The following is a 16,414-nucleotide window of genomic DNA, read 5'->3' on the forward strand; positions in this document are numbered from 1 at the left end:
CGAAGAAGGACATAAGGAGGCAATGTTCCTATTTTCAATATCAGTACATCCTTCCAGCACTATTAAGAAGGACTCCTCAGTACAACTTTCGGCAAAATATCATCCTTATGCCGATGTATTTGACAAGGTAAAAGCCGGTACCCTTCCTCATCACTGTCCCTATGACTGTCCCATCGATTTACAACCAGGAACCGAGCCACCATGGGGACCAATTTACAACTTGTCACCCACCAAGTTAGAAGTTTATACAGGATTACTCGAAGATTATCTTACCCCTCACACAACTTACGAAGAAGGGCCAAGCATTTATTTGGTCCATTGAAGCAGATATGGCTTTTCGGCATCTTAAGAAAGCCTTTACATCAGCACCAATTCTAGCTCATGTGGATACAAGAAAACCATTCATCATGGAGGCCGATGCTTTAGATTTCTCCCCTGGTAGCATCCTTTCTCAACAAGGAGATAAAGAAGAGTTGCATCCGGTGGCTTTCCATTCGCACAAATTCGATGTTGCGGAAATCAACTACGAAATACATGACAAGTAGTTATTAGCCATCGTGGATTCATTTGTGCAATGGCGGCATTTCTTAGAGGGCTCTCCACATCAGGTTGTTGTCTTTAGTGATCATAAAAATCTTGCTTATTTCCAGAACGCTCGCGTACTAAATCACTGCCAAGCTCGGTGGGCGCAATTCCTCACGCGTTTCGACTTCAAAATCACATATCGACCGGGGAAGCAGCAAGGAAAAGCAGATGCACTATCACGACGTTCATATCTTGCACCTCGTCCTGGTGAGCCAACATTTGATAATCAAAAGCAAGTAATCTTGGGACCAACATGATTGCACACGACGCGGATTTTTCACACCCCGATGGATTCACGGATTACCGATGACATATGTGCAAACTTGAAGACGGATAGTTTTGCTCAAGACATCCTCGCGCACATTGATACTTCTCGGGCATCCTGTTCTCAGTCTCAAAAACCAAGTATTGTCTACCGACAATTTGAATATCATGATGGTTTGTTATTCTTTAAAAAGCGCGTATATGTCCCCGATTGCTCCTGTCGCCTTCAAATCGTCCAGCATTGTCACGACACCCATACGGCGGGAAATTTCGGTAGTTTTAAGACGTTGAAGTTAGTGCAGCGATCTTTTTGGTGGCCCCACATGCGCCATTTTGTCGACAACTACGTTTGGACCTGTGATGCTTGCTGCCGAGCAAAGATGCCACGACACCATCCATATGGCTTGTTGGAACCCTTACCGATTCCAAGTAAGCCGTGGCAGTCTATTTGTCTTGATTTTATCACAGATCTGCCGGTCTCGCAGGGGTTCGATGCTATCTTAACCGTCGTCGATCGATATACGAAGATGGCACATTTTGTTCCGTGTACTAAGGTCATCACTAGCGAGGAAACCACCGCCCTAATCATGCGTGAGGTATTTCGGCATCATGGCCTCCCAGACAGTATCATTAGTGACCGAGGACCGCAATTTGTCTCCAAGTTTTGGCAGCATCTCTTCAAGATGCTCAAGGTCTCTTGCAACCTCTCCTTCGGCTACCATCCTCAGACCGATGGGCAGGCAGAACGAACAAACCAAACGTTGGAGCAATATCTCCGGTGTTTCCTGAGTTATCAACAGGACGATTGGGCCGAGATTCTCCACTTTACGGAGTTTGCGTATAATAATGTTGTTCACTCCTCGACTCGAGTCTCCCCATTCTACGCTTATACCGGTTCTCATCCTCGCTGGTCGGTGATCGACACCCCGGAGCTACCTACCAATCCTCGTGCCGGGGATCATTTGGAGAGACTACGTAAGATTCAGACAAATCTCTCGACTCATCTTCGTCATGCTCAACAGACACAGAAGACTTACGCGGATCGTCATCGACTTCCCTCGTCTTTTGCCATCAGAGATCGAGTATGGCTCTTACGTCGTCACATCAAGACTACTTGACCGTGCGACAAGTTGGATTATCGACGACTAGGTCCTTTCCGTATTTCGGGTAAAGTTAATGATGTCACATTCCGCCTTGATCTCCCTCCGCAACTTCAGATACACCCGGTTTTCCATTGTTCTCTTCTTGAACCTTATAAAGCAAACACCATTCCCGATCGTGTTATACCACCGCCGCCCCCGCTGGAGTTGGATGTCGGCCCGGAGTATAAAGTTGCTGCCATCCTCGATTCCAAAGTTATTTGCAACAAACTTTATTATTTGGTCAATTGGGTTGGTTATAGTCCGAGCGAACGCACTTGGGAACCTGTCGAGCATGTTGCCAATGCTCAAGATCTGCTTGGTGATTTCCACCGAAAGTATCTGGACAAACCCAGTCCGCAATTAGCGCCGACTCGTTCCACTCGTCGTCTTTAAGGGGGAGATAGTGTCATGATATGGCAAGACTCGAACCCATGACCTTATGGTATATGGGTCGAGCTCTTAACCATCATACCATCTATTGTAATTCATAGGATATTATTTTCATTTATGTTTTATTATAAGAAAGTAATGTATATTCCGAATTTCTCTGGAACATTCTAGAAGTTTCAGGATTACTCCTGACAACACTATAAAAGAAGGCACTAGGCATTATGTTGAACCAAATTGGTTCAACGCTAGTCTTAAGCCTCTCAGCCGCTTTGTACTTATATTTTCACATAATATATTAGCTGCTGTCATCACTTCCACTCTCGGGAATCTTATGCAGTCCCGTCCTCTTAGTACTAATAGTACTGCTCTTCTTAGTACTAATTCCATATCTACTTTAGTACTATTCTTGACACACAGACGCCCATTGGGCCGGCTACAAAGCTAATAGAAGATCCACCTCCGGATTTGTTTTCTCCCTCGGCAGCGGAGCAATATCCTGGAGTAGCAAGAAACAGCCCACCATCGCTCTTTCTAGTACGGAGGCAGAATATAGGGGCGCAGCCGTAGCTGCGTGTGACGCCGTATGGCTCAAGAGGATTTTGAAGGATTTGGGCTTACCCATCAAGGATCCGACTTCCCTTTACTGCGACAACATGAGCAATATCTATCTGGCTCGGAACCCGGCGTTCCACGCGCGGAGAAAGCACATCGAAGTGCACTATCACTTCATCCGAGAGCGCGTTCTGGCTGGCGATGTCGACCTACAACACATTAGCACCAATCTTCAAACAACCGACATCTTCACTAAAGCCTTAGGAGCCGACAAGCTATGGCAATTCATAACCGATCTCGGATTGACAATCCCTAACCTGCCAAACTTGAGGGGGAGTATTGAAGACACTACGCAATAATGCGTGGATTCCGCAACCACGCAACGAAGAAGTGAAGAGCCGATCTACTGCGCAAAGCTGCGAAGAAAGATGCAAGCCGAAGCACAGACTTCGCAACTACGCACGCAAGCCGAAGCACAGACTTCACACAACGCAAGCTGGAGCACAGATTCTGCAACTCTGCATAAAGCGAGCCGACGCGAGTCGATGTGGACTCCGGAACGCGAGTTGAAGCGGATTTCGGATACCGTATGAAACCGACCCGAGTTGAGCTTGAGGGGGCATGTTGAGAATCAAGCTCAACTTGGTCTAGTGTGTGAACTCACCTTGAGAGTGAAGAGACACTCCAACGGTCAAGAGTCACCATTATGTCACCACTGTGTATTCTAGCATTTAGTATGAGTCATAGAATCATATTCTATGACACATAACTTATGAGCTTTCACATTCCCCATGCTCCATGAGGCTTGTAGTTAATGAAGAGAGAGGGTGACTACATAAAGCACCCCCCTCCCACCTTGTATAATGTTGAGTCTTTCTCCTTTGTCAATATACTTTTACCTTGCGTATTCTCTGTGTTTTCACTCTCTCTCTCTCTCCCTCTTACACACACACGTAACTCACATCTCTTCCGCTTCAGAAGAATCCATCTCTTGATTCTTTCCATACACAATCTATATGACATATGAGGCAAGTCTCGATAAAGACATGGACAAATTCATGTGCACATTCTATATAAGATAGGAGCCAAGATGGCACTCGTGACAAGATTGTGGTATGTGGAAAATGAAAACGAATGACATGCCAACTTCATGCACTACCAAATTCTATATTTCGGGGTCCTACGTGAGTTTGAAGAAGTGTATGGCTCTTCAAAAGTCGAGACTCATTAGGTAATGTGATGCAATTGCATACATTTTAATATTTCAATCTTGTATTGGAGCTAACATTGGGATTTATTATTTGCAATTGTAGTATATTAAATTTGACATTTTAGCGTATTACCTCCTTGTCATTAGTGTCTATAATAATATATCCTAAATGGTCGCATACTTCATAACATCACTTAAGAGGCTTTTGCTCTTATTATATTTTTGTACCATGCACCCTATGTTCAAATTTGTTTGGGAATTCTGTGATGAGGCATATTCTTGACCTTTGTGCATATACTTGTATACTCTTTGCATGGGTAACACCTCTATGGGTTGACACCGATTTCTAATAGCATGATAGGGTAGGCTATTGAGGATTTTACCCCCAATTGTCCATGTAAGAGCAATCTTTGGATTTTAGCTATTTCATTCCGTGCACCAAGTAAGGTAGTGCCACCCTACACTTCCACTCCTTAAGCAACATGTGCAACACCATATCATTGAATAACATCAATCTCTTTTTCTGCATTTATTCTCAAACATATAATATCTATTCCAATTTGCTTAAAGTCACATATTCTACGCTTATATTTTTGGAACTACAATGAACACCCATTGAATGTGGTCATCAAAATAAATAAGGTAACCAATAATGAGATACTATACTTATTCTTGAAACTTGGGAACATGATACTCAAATTATTATTATTATTAGTAGTATTTTTTCTAAAAAAAACTCCTTCCATAAGTTATAAAATATTGTGGGATCGCGTGGTAAACCAAAAGGCCAAACCCCTCACCTAACCCAAGTAACCATAACCAGGGTTAGGAGCTACCTTAGTTTCATTAGGGGTTAGTGAAAGGTAACAGAAGGTATCTTGGAATGTACTAAGAGACTCTATAAAAGTGGCCCAAAACATGGAAAGCATTAGAAATGCGAACATTATTGGAGGGCATCGCAAGAACATGGTTCATATAGCAAATAGAGGAGGCCAAGAACCATTGGCCGATACTTAAATCCCTCATGATTGGAAATTGCACTCACCATGACTCAACTCCGACGGCCCTACACGAACTAGAGACAATCAAACAACAACAACATGAGCCAATAACACAATTTGTAGTATGGTTACAACAATTACTTACCCACACAAATCCAGTAATGCCAGAATCAATGCAGCCATTTTTCTTATGGCCACAGCTACACCCGGATATATATTGTTGACTACACGACCAAGGCCCCAAGATATAGGATACACAGTCGGATATAGGATATAGGATACGGATATACCCCAAGAGCTTAATGTATGCAATGGTGTGAACCTGACCGGATATAGGATACGCAGTCGGAGTGGTGAGCCGGTTTATGAGCAATCCCGGCAAGGAGCACTAGAACGTGGTCGAATGGATACTCCGGTACTTGAAGGGCACTTCAAATATGTGTCTTCGATTCGGCTCTGGAAAACCTCAACTTGACGGTTTTACCCATTCGGACATGTCAGCTGATCTGGATACCAGCCGGTCTACATCCGGGCATGTAATGACATATGCAAGGGGAGCTATTTTGTGGCAGTCAAGGCTACAAAAGATGGTTGCGTTGTCAACCACGGAGGCGGAGTACATGGCGGCCGTGGAAGCCGGCAAGGAAATATTATGGATGAAGGACTTCATCGGAGAGCTCGGTATCCGGCAAGATGAATACCGGCTCTATTGCGACAGTCAAAGTGCCATCCACCTTACTAAGAATGCGGCCTACCATTCCCAGACGAAGCATATCCAGCGAAGGTATCATTGGATCCGGGAAAGAGTAAATGACCAGGAGTTCGCGCTGACCAAGATGCACACGGCCGAGAATGGGTCAGATATGCTGACCAAAGTACTGATACCCGACAAGCTGGATGCATGTCAGAAGTGGATCGGGCTAGTGAGACATCCCATGCCGGAGTGAAGGGGGAGTTTGTTAGGAAACAGGTCCCTCCGTATGGGAAGTGAGAAGAACAGTGTTGATGAGCAAACCAGATGTGGTGTACCCGGCTACGGAAAACCCTGTAAGAACCGGATGACAAGCACCCGGCTACGGAAGACCCGGTGAGAACTGGATGACAAGCACCCGGCAACGGAAGACCCGGTGAGAACCGGATGAGGTGTACCCGGCAAGCGCCAGATGATGAGTACCCGGCTACGGAGGACCCGGTGAGAACCGGATGACGAGTACCCAGCAAGAGCCGGATGATGAAGACCCGGTGAGAAGTGCTCACTGGATGAAGGGACATATTCCTAAATATGTTTCTGAGAGTCCATCGGGACTATATTTGTAAATAGCGGAAAAGTCATATTAGTATAAATATGACTTAGGGCAAACTGATTAAGGGGGTGGTTGTCATTCTTGTTGGTGCAAGATTAGAGCGCATAACTGTGTACGGAGAGAGAGAGAGAGAGAGAGGAAGAGGTCACTGCCTTTGTTGTAACCGCCGCCTGTGGCGAAGACAATGAACAAGAGGTCGTTGCCTCTTTGTTCATCCATTGTATATTGTTACATAGTGATAGTTAGCAGTCAGTGGACTGCCGTGGTTTTTCCCATGTTTGGGTTTTCCACGTAAACATCCTGTGTACTCTTCTCTCCTTTGCGCTGTGCATTCATTCCCCGTTTTTCTGTGTTTTATGATTCTAAGCTCGGTTGTGGCAGAGCGTTGTTCATCAGAGCATGTAGTTCCTATCAAAGTGGTATTAGAGCGAAATCGACACAGAAAATGGACGATTCGTTGGGAGGCATGTTCAAGCTCACCAGCTCCAACTATTCAGTGTGGAAGTCGAAGATGAGGGACATGCTCGTGGTTAAAGATCTTTGGTTGCCGGTTCAATTCGGGGACAAGAGACCGAACAAAATCGACGCCACGATATGGGAGGTGATGCACATGAAGACAATGGCTTACATACGGTGCTTCATCGACATGAGCCTAGACAACAACTTCAATGAAGAGAGCAAGGCTCATGAGCTCTAGGAGAAGATTGGCATTATGTTTCAGAACAAAAATGTTGTTAACCAGGTTTCGGTATTCTGGAAGCTAGTAAGACTCTGGTACCAAGATGGCTCCAGCATGGCGGAGCACATGAATGCCTTCTAGGGGTTGATCGACCATGCGACATCATTGGAAGTACCTCTCGCCGATGAGGTACTAGCGCTACTCCTACTCGGTTCTCTCCCGAATAGCTGGGAGATGTTGGTTGTCACCTTGGGCAACACCGGGCCGGAAGGGAAATGGTTATCCCTAGCAAGAGTGAAGTCGAGCTTGCTAGATGAGGAGGCGCGTCGGAAAGATAAGGATACGAGCTCTGACTCCAAAGCGCTCCTTACCGAATCGGAATGCGGAAGACATAGGAACCGTAGTCCCAAGAACCGGGAGAAGTCGGGGACATGGTCAAAGTCAAGGGGGAGGCCTACTTGCTTCTGTTGCGGCAAGCAGGGACACTTCTAGAAGAACTGTCGGCATTTCCGAAAAGACAAAGAAACCGACGGTACCAATTCGAAGCAGACCCCAGACGGGAACGGTAAAGACCGGAGGTGGCCGGACCGGAAGGGAGTGACGGCAATCGCGGCAAGTGAAGAAGAGTTGATGCTCATCACCGAGGAGAGTGAGATAAATCTTGCCGGTGACGAGATGACCTGGGTGGTCGATTCCGTAGCGTCGTTCCACCTTACCCCGGACTGGAAATGCTTGTCATTGTACTCAACCGGTGATCACGGTTGTGTCGGGATGGGGAATGAAGGTACATGCTGAATTGTCGGCATAGGCGACGTGTGGCTGACAACACCAACCAGATACAAGATGCTGTCAAAGGATGTCCGACACGTTCCAGAGGTTCGTCTAAACGTGATATCAACCGGTCGGCTAGATGATGAAGGCTACACGGGTAGCATCCGGAACGGTGTTATGAAGTTCAGCAAAGGGAGCCTGATTGGTGCTCAGGCCCGGAAGGTAAACACGTTGTACCTGATGAATGCCCGGTTATGTCCGGAGGAAGTGAACGTGGCATCCGACACTGCCGGTGAGTTGTGGCACAAAAGGCTGTGTCACATGAGCGAGAAGGGGATGAAGAGGCTTGCAGACGACAACCTCATTCCAGTGAAGAACGTGCAATTGGAGAAGTGCACTGATTGTTTGGCCGGTAAGCAAAACCGGACCTCCTTCCGACCAAGGCCACCGATGAGACGTAATGCACCACTGGAGTTGGTGCATACTGATGTGTGTCAAGTGGACACGAAGTCACATGCAGGATCGCAGTACTTCATGACGTTCATAGATGACCACAACCGGTAGCTGTGGGCCACACCGTTGAAGACGAAGGATCAGGTGCTATCCGTCTTCAAAGAGCTCCACGCGAGAGTGGAAAGAGAAACCGGCCGGAAGCTGAAGGCGGTTCGAGCAGATAACGGAGGTGAATACTGGGGGCAGTTCGAGGAGTATTGTCGCTCGAACAGAATCCGGCTCGAATTTACCGTGCCGAAGACGCCGGAACTAAACGGGCTGGCCGAGAGGATGAACCAGACCATAATGGAGAGGGTCCGGAGTATGCTGGCGCATGCAAAAAGACCCAGGAAGTTTTGGGCTGAGCCACTATCGACGGCGACATATGTGATAAACAGATCACCCTCAATTCCCTTGGATGGAGACACGGCACAGAGAGTATGGACCAGTAAGGAAGTATCCTACCGGCATCTGAAGGTGTTCGGATGTCTCGCGTACGTGCATGTAGCTACGGACCGGAGAGGAAAGTTAGATCCAAAGACCGGGCCATGCATATTCCTCGGTTACGGCGATGATTAGTTCGGCTACCAAGTGTGGGACCCCGTCGACAAGAAGGTATTCCGGAGTTGAGATATTATCTTCATGGAGGACAAGACGCTCGCCGACTAGGAGTATGAGAAGAAGGTAATGAACTCCGAGTCGACCGGTAAAGATCGATTCTACGATGAGCAGACCCAACCGGCAAGAAACCGGTTAGCACTCGATGAACCCGCCAGTTACGGTGAGGATACCGAACCGGCAGAAGAAGAAGTAGAGGAAGCTGAAACCGGAACCGGCCAAGACCCCGAATCGGATTTGGATGAAGAGCAAATGGAGGAGCCGGTTACCGAAGCCCTAAGACGGAGATATCCTCTCAGAGAGAGAAGGGCCCCCCGAAGATTTCCGGATGCAGAGCATGTGTTGCTGACCGATGAGGGAGAGCCGGAAAGCTTCGAAGAAACGAAGGATGACACCCACAGCCGCAAATGGCTAAGTGCAATGGAGGATGAGATAGATTCCCTGCATGAGAACCATACGTACGAATTGGTGGAGTTGCCGAAAGGAAAGCGGGCACTCCGAAATAGGTGGGTGTACAAGTTGAAACTGGGAGATGCCGGCAACCCCCCGAGATACAAAGCTAGGATCGTGGTGAAGGGGTTCAGCAGAAGAAGGGCGTGGACTTCGACGAAATATTCGCCCCGGTAGTAAAGATGACCTCCATCCAGATGGTGCTGAGTATAGCGGCAAGCATGGACCTCGAGGTAGAGCACCTGGACGTGAAGACGACATTCCATCACGGTGGCCTCGAAGAGGAGATCTACATGCAGCAACTGGAAGGATTTGTGGAGAAAGGGAAGGAGCACCTGGTATGCCGGTTGAAGAAGAGCCTGTACGGACTGAAGCAGGCTCCCCGACAATGGTACCGAAAGTTCGACTCCTTCATACCGATCAAGGGTACCACAAGACACAGGCCGATCACTGCGTGTTTGTGAAGAAGTTCGAAGGAGGCGACTTCCTGATACTCCTTCTGTACGTGGATGACATGTTGATCGTCGGACGGGACCAAGCCAAAATACGGATGCTGAAGAAGGCTCTCAATCGAACCTTCGCAATGAAAGACTTGGGTCGAACAGGACAAATGTTGGGGATGCATATCATCCAGAACCGGCCAACGAAGCAGTTGTAGCTGTCACAGGAAAAATACGTGACAAAGGTGCTTCATCGGTTCAACATGTTAGAAGCGAAACCGGTTGGATCGACACTTCCGGCAAACTGCAGGTTATCCGGTTAGCAAAGCCCAAAGACGAAAGCAGAGAAGGCGGATATGATGAAGGTTCCATATGCCTTTACTGTCGGGAGCTTAATGTATGCAATGGTGTGTACCTGACCGGATATAGGATACGCAGTCGGAGTGGTGAGCCTGTTTATGAGCAATCCCGGAAAGGAGCACTAGAACGTGGTCGAATGGATACTCCAGTACTTGAAGGGCACTTCAAATATGTGTCTTCGATTCGGCTCCGGAAAACCTCAACTTAACCGTTTTACCCATTCAGACATGTCAGCTGATCTGGATACTAGCCGGTCTACATCCGGGCATGTAATGACATATGCAGGGGGAGCTATTTTGTGGCAGTCAAGGCTACAAAAGACGGTTGTGTTGTCAACCACGGAGGCGGAGTACATGGCGGCTATGGAAGCCGGCAAGGAAATATTATGGATGAAGGACTTCATCGGAGAGCTCGGTATCCGGCAAGATGAATACCGGCTCTATTGCGACAGTCAAAGTGCCATCCACCTTGCTAAGAATGTGGCCTACCATTCCCAGACGAAGCATATCCAGGGAAGGTATCATTGGATCCGGGAAAGAGTAAATGACCAGGAGTTCGCGCTGACCAAGATGCACACGGCCGAGAATGGGTCAGATATGCTGACCAAAGTACTGATACCCGACAAGCTGGATGCATGTCAGAAGCGGATCGGGCTAGTGAGACATCCCATGCCGGAGTGAAGGGGGAGTTTGTTAGGAAACAGGTCCCTCCAGATGGGAAGTGAGAAGAACAGTGTTGATGAGCAAACCGGATGTGGTGTACCCGGCTACGGAAGACCCGGTAAGAACCGGATGACAAGCACCCAACTATAGAAGACCCGGTGAGAACCGGATGACAAGCACCCGACAACGGAAGACCCGGTGAGAACCGGATGAGGTGTACCCGGCAAGCGCCGGATGATGAGTACCCGGCTACGGAGGACCCGGTGAGAACCGGATGACGAGTACCCAGCAAGAGCCGGATGGTGAAGACCCGGTGAGAAGTGCTCACTGGATGAAGGGACATATTCCTAAATATGTTTCTGAGAGTCCATCGGGACTATATTTGTAAATAGCGGAAAAGTCATATTAGTATAAATATGACTTAGGGCAAACTGATTAAGGGGGTGGTTGTCATTCTTGTTGGTGCAAGATTAGAGCGCATAACTGTGTACAGAGAGAGAGAGAGAGAGAGGAAGAGGTCACTGCCTCTGTTGTAACCGCCGCCTGTGGCGAAGACAGTGAACAAGAGGTCGTTGCCTCTGTGTTCATCCATTGTATATTGTTACATAGTGATAGTTAGCAGTCAGTGGACTGCCGTGGTTTTTCCCGTGTTTGGGTTTTCCACGTAAACATCCTATGTACTCTTCTCTCCTATACGTCTTGCATTCATTCCCCATTTTTCTGTGTTTTATGATTCTAAGCTCCGTTGTGGCCGAGCGTTGTTGATCGGAGCGTGTAGTTCCTGTCACGTACTTCACCTCTATCGATCTTACAGTAGGATATTGGTAGATTCCAATGGACCCAAAAGACACACATAAGACAACTTTAAAAAGATGAAGACGCCTATTCCAATTCAACAATATGCCATTTGGCTTATTCAAAAAGGCAACACGTTGCAGGGGCTGGCAAATTCAATATTCGCAAACTTTATCTCTGATGTTATAGTGCTCGTATACTTGGATGACATTTTAATTCATACTTCCACATGGCCACAACACATTCAAGCATTACAAGCAATTCTACAACGAATACAACAACACAATCTGAAATTAGAGTGGAAGAAATGCAAATGGGCTAGCACCTAGCTAAATGTTTTGGTCTACATCATTTTATCGAAGGCCTACAAATGGACCCAAAGAAAATCGAGGCAAGTTATCTCGGACATTCGTGCGCGTGTGTCGACTTTGGCAGGACCACGAGGGTCTTGGACTATGGAGTAAAAGAGTGCGAAATGAGAGCTCAACCCTTATGAGCTTCTGAGCACAAAAGGGGAAGAACAATGTATGAAAATTAAAAAGATAAAGAGCTAGACCGAGAAAGAGTTCATCTTCGTCTTAAGTGTATGGGCTATTGCAAGGAATGGTAGTCTCCTGGGTGTGGTGCATGGCCGGTGGGACTCGAACCCACAATTCATTGATTAGAAGTCAAGTGCCTTATAGCGCTCGATTTGGTTACACTGTTAACCACCCTTACTTTGGAATAGATTTTGTGTTACGCTATTATTCATAGGATGGTATTTTCACAATGGATTCAATGTCAAGTTATTGTTTATCCTAGTATACAAGTTATGATGAGGAATAGGATCACGGCGTGTTGTCCTTCGTTTTGCAGGATTTACAGGATCCGAACCACCTAGCCCTTAAAATAATGTTGAGTGCCTTATCCATTACAGGAGTAGCGCTCCATTTACTTTGGCCACTAATAACCACTTACTTTCGATTGAATTTGGCGTTACCCTATTATTCAATGTCAGTGTGGTTAATACGCAATGGATTTAAGATAATGTTATTGCTCGTATTGGTGTTTTGTTTCATTCATGTTGCACACCTACTGAAACTCAAATCCAAAACCTCTTCGTTATAAGGAACGTATCATGCTATTCTGTATTGAATTTGGTGTTACGCTATTATTCCACGTAAATAGGGTTCCTACGGAATGGATTTGAGATCACATTATTGTTTGTCTTTGTGTAAGGGTTTTTACAAGCAATGGAATCATGTTCTGATGTCCTTAGTGTTATGCACACCTGGTGGGACTCGAACCCAATATCCCTTCATTAGAAGTCCAGTGCCTTATCAATTAGGCCACAAGCACTCGATTTGGAGTTACGTGGTCGCGTTGTTACGCGTGTGCGTGTAGAAGGGGCGGGACCACGGGTGTTTCAGACTAGGGAGTAGAGGAGAAAGAATAAGACACAAAATGGAAGCTTAGCTCAAGAGGAGATGAGAAAGAATAAGACAAGAACATAGAATAGACAAAGGCAAGATACTCAACAAGTTCGTTTAAGGAAACATAAACGCTTTACAATGGTGGCTGCCATGGCCGCACCAAACGACTATGAGAAAACCCTAGAAGAATAAGCAAGTAGTGAAGTATAGTAAAACCCTACCTGAAACCCTAAAACCGAATAGGAAACCCTTGACCTAAGTGATATTCCTCTCTTCCTCAAAATAGGCAACCCTTCATAAGTGACCCCTCGCTTCCTTTTATAGCCCAGGGAGGGAGGGACCTTACAATGTGGAATAAAATTTCCCCTCTTATTTCTACACACCATTTCCTCGTATACATGTGCACATGTTGCACACCACCAATTTGCCCATTCCACCCCGGTTTCACACTATAGCTGGAAATCTTCACGACATCCACCCCCACCAAACTGCACATCCACTGGTATGTGCCAAGAAAGGAAAACGGTGAGAGATTTCGGCGACAGTGATCAACCAGGTCCTTCTCCTTACCGGCACCCAACCGTCTTGCCGGTCCCTTGCCGGCCCCGAACCGATGGCTCCATCCGATCCGCCATATCCGACGTTCGCGCCTTCTTCTTTGACCGGCCCTCCTGAACGTCGTTGTTGACCCGGTTGCTCTCCCTTTGTCCCGCTTGTATGTCCTCTGGATGTGCTCCCGATCTCTCCGATCGCACTCCGGATTTCGCCCTTTGCGTGTCGCGTATGTTCCTCTAGTTTTATCGTCTCCGCATGCCGAACACCTCGGTGTGTCGACTCCTCCCGCTCCACGCTTGCCTTCCGTAGGCTCTTCCCATGCGCTGATGTTGTCCCCCGAATATGCGCTCATTCTTTGGCCCTTAGGCGACCTCATTCCGCATTCCTTACTTCTCCCTTGCCCGCCGTGCTCTCTTACCCTAGAGCGTACCATCATCCCGACCTCCGTGTCGGTGTCCCTTGAGGCTCTCATTACCCCATTACGCGCACCTTGATTCTCCCTTGCTCTTCGTGCTCTCTCGTAGTAGAGCGTATCGTCATCCCGACCTTCGTGTCGGGGTTCCTCGCGGCTCTCGTTACCGCTTCATCCTGACTCGCATCCTCTTAGCCCGCTTGGCTCCACATGTCCTCCGGGACACCGCTTTTTCTCTCCCCGGTGCATAACTCTTTGCTCTCCGCGCACCATCCTCTGCTCTCATAGTTCATCCGCCGATCCCGGCAACTCACCACTTCGTCTCTTGCCGCGTGCTTGCCTCTCAAAGGCTCGATTGGTCCGCTGTTCCCGGTCACTCGTTGCCGCTCTTCCGGGTGCATGCTTGCTTCTTGCCCCTTTGCCGGCCGTAGTGCATGGTCCGTTTTACGCCGTAGTGCATACTTCGTATTACGCGCCTCATCCACCGTAGACCCGACCTCCGCGTCGGCCTCTTCTCCCTTCGTTGCCGTAGCCCCTTCCGACCCCGGCTTATCGTCTTAGGCCCACTCATCCATCATTCCGTATCGGATACCCGTTCCAGTATCCTCGTCTGCTTCGGCTTCCGATTCGTCGCCGCCACCCACCGTCTCTTTGGTCTTACGTCGATCCGCAACCGCCAAAGTCTCAAGGATAGATGTGGAGGGCTCCTCTCGCTCTTGGCCTCCCACCGAGTCGTACTCCTCGCGCATGCTTGGCCTCCTTCTCGTGCTCACCGGCTCCCACCGGGTGTTGTGGCTCGTTCGCCTCGTCCTCCAATCATGCCGACTTAGCCTTCGCCCGGATCGGTATCGGCCGATCGAGTTCCGGTTTGGTCGGCTCCCTTCCGTAATCGTAACCAGCCGGTACATGTTTGTCTGAACAAATCCGACCTTGCCGGCTCTTCTTCGGTTCGGGCCCGGTTGACCGGACCCTGCTCCAATCCTCTTCCGCGTCGTCTTCCGGTCGTGTCAGATTATCGACCGGTTCATCTTCCGGTCGGGTCGGTTCCCGACTCCCTCCTTTTTGCCGCTCCCGACCTCTCCGTCGGTCCTCTTGTATATGCCCGTTTCAGGCCTCGCATCCTCATCTTCATACGTGTTCGCTTCGGGCCATGCCTCCTCATGGCCACCGCCCTTCCCTCTGGTCTTATGTTGGCATTCGAGCGCAACCACCGTAGTCTCCGGTCTCGGTGTCGAGGGGTCTTTCCTCCGTCCTCTATGACCTTCCTTGTCGTCGTTTCGGTTGTCTGCTTTGCCGCTGCCACCTTCCGTCTCTCCGGTCTCACGTAGGCTCTTGGGGCCGACCACCGAAGTCTCTAGAATAGGTGTGGGAAAAGTCTCGGTACCATCACTCGTTATGTCCGTAGCCACCTCTATCCGGACGTCGTTGTTCGTGGCTACCCCGTCTCTGATCGTGGAAGCCTCGATTACGCTTGTTGCCTCATCTTGCTCGATCTCCTTGCCGTCATCTCGGTTGCCCGCCTTGCTGTCGCCACCGTTCATCACTCTAGGTCTCACACCGGCTCTCGGGCCGGATGCCGGAGTCTCTAGAATCGGTGTGGGTAAGGTCCTGGCACCACCGCTCGTCTCCTCCCTGCTCGGTGTTTTGGGCCATCGTGTCCCGAATCCTCCGCCCACTCTCGAAGTGGTGCTCCCCGATTCGTAGTCACCGGCCTCGTCCATGGCCGTCCCCTTTCCGCAAGACGAGATGGTCACTTTCCCTGCACCCTCTCCCACGTCGTCTCCATTGCACACTCTTCCGGCCTCCGTATGGGCCCCATCGTCCACGCATAGGGAGGCTTCTTCCTCCACATCCTCGGATCGTCTCCGGCCCGACTCCATAATAAGCCCTTCTTCGGCTTCGATTTTCACCTTCACAAGCTCGCATGCCTCCCGTACCAACGCCTCTAGGTCGTACTGCTCCGGTTGATCGCACGTCGAGCTCTCTTCTGACGGTAGTGCGTAGCCGCTCACCGCCCTCTCTTCTCCGCCGCTCGTGGGCCATGTTGTTGCCGACCGCTCCCCATCGGGTTGCCGGCATACCATGCCGGCCGCCACTCGAGGAAAATACTCTAGCCGCATCGCCTTGCCCACGCCCCCTTTTGCCATCTCGGCCTTGTAGGCTCCCAAAAATTTTGGGACCTCATTCCCATTGAACCGGCCGACTCGATCGACCACCCTTTCAACGGCTTGTTTAGCCGCATCTCGCTTCGCCATCTTCCGTCTAGCTTCCATCACGATCTTTGCCATCATCTGCTCGAAGTCGAAGTCTTCTTCCATCT

The sequence above is a fragment of the Azolla caroliniana genome, unplaced genomic scaffold (genome assembly GCF_043228905.1).
Source record: "Azolla caroliniana isolate FFs.n. ecotype wild unplaced genomic scaffold, voAzoCaro1.0.p SCAF_4, whole genome shotgun sequence".
In the NCBI taxonomy this organism is placed as follows: domain Eukaryota; kingdom Viridiplantae; phylum Streptophyta; class Polypodiopsida; order Salviniales; family Salviniaceae; genus Azolla; species Azolla caroliniana.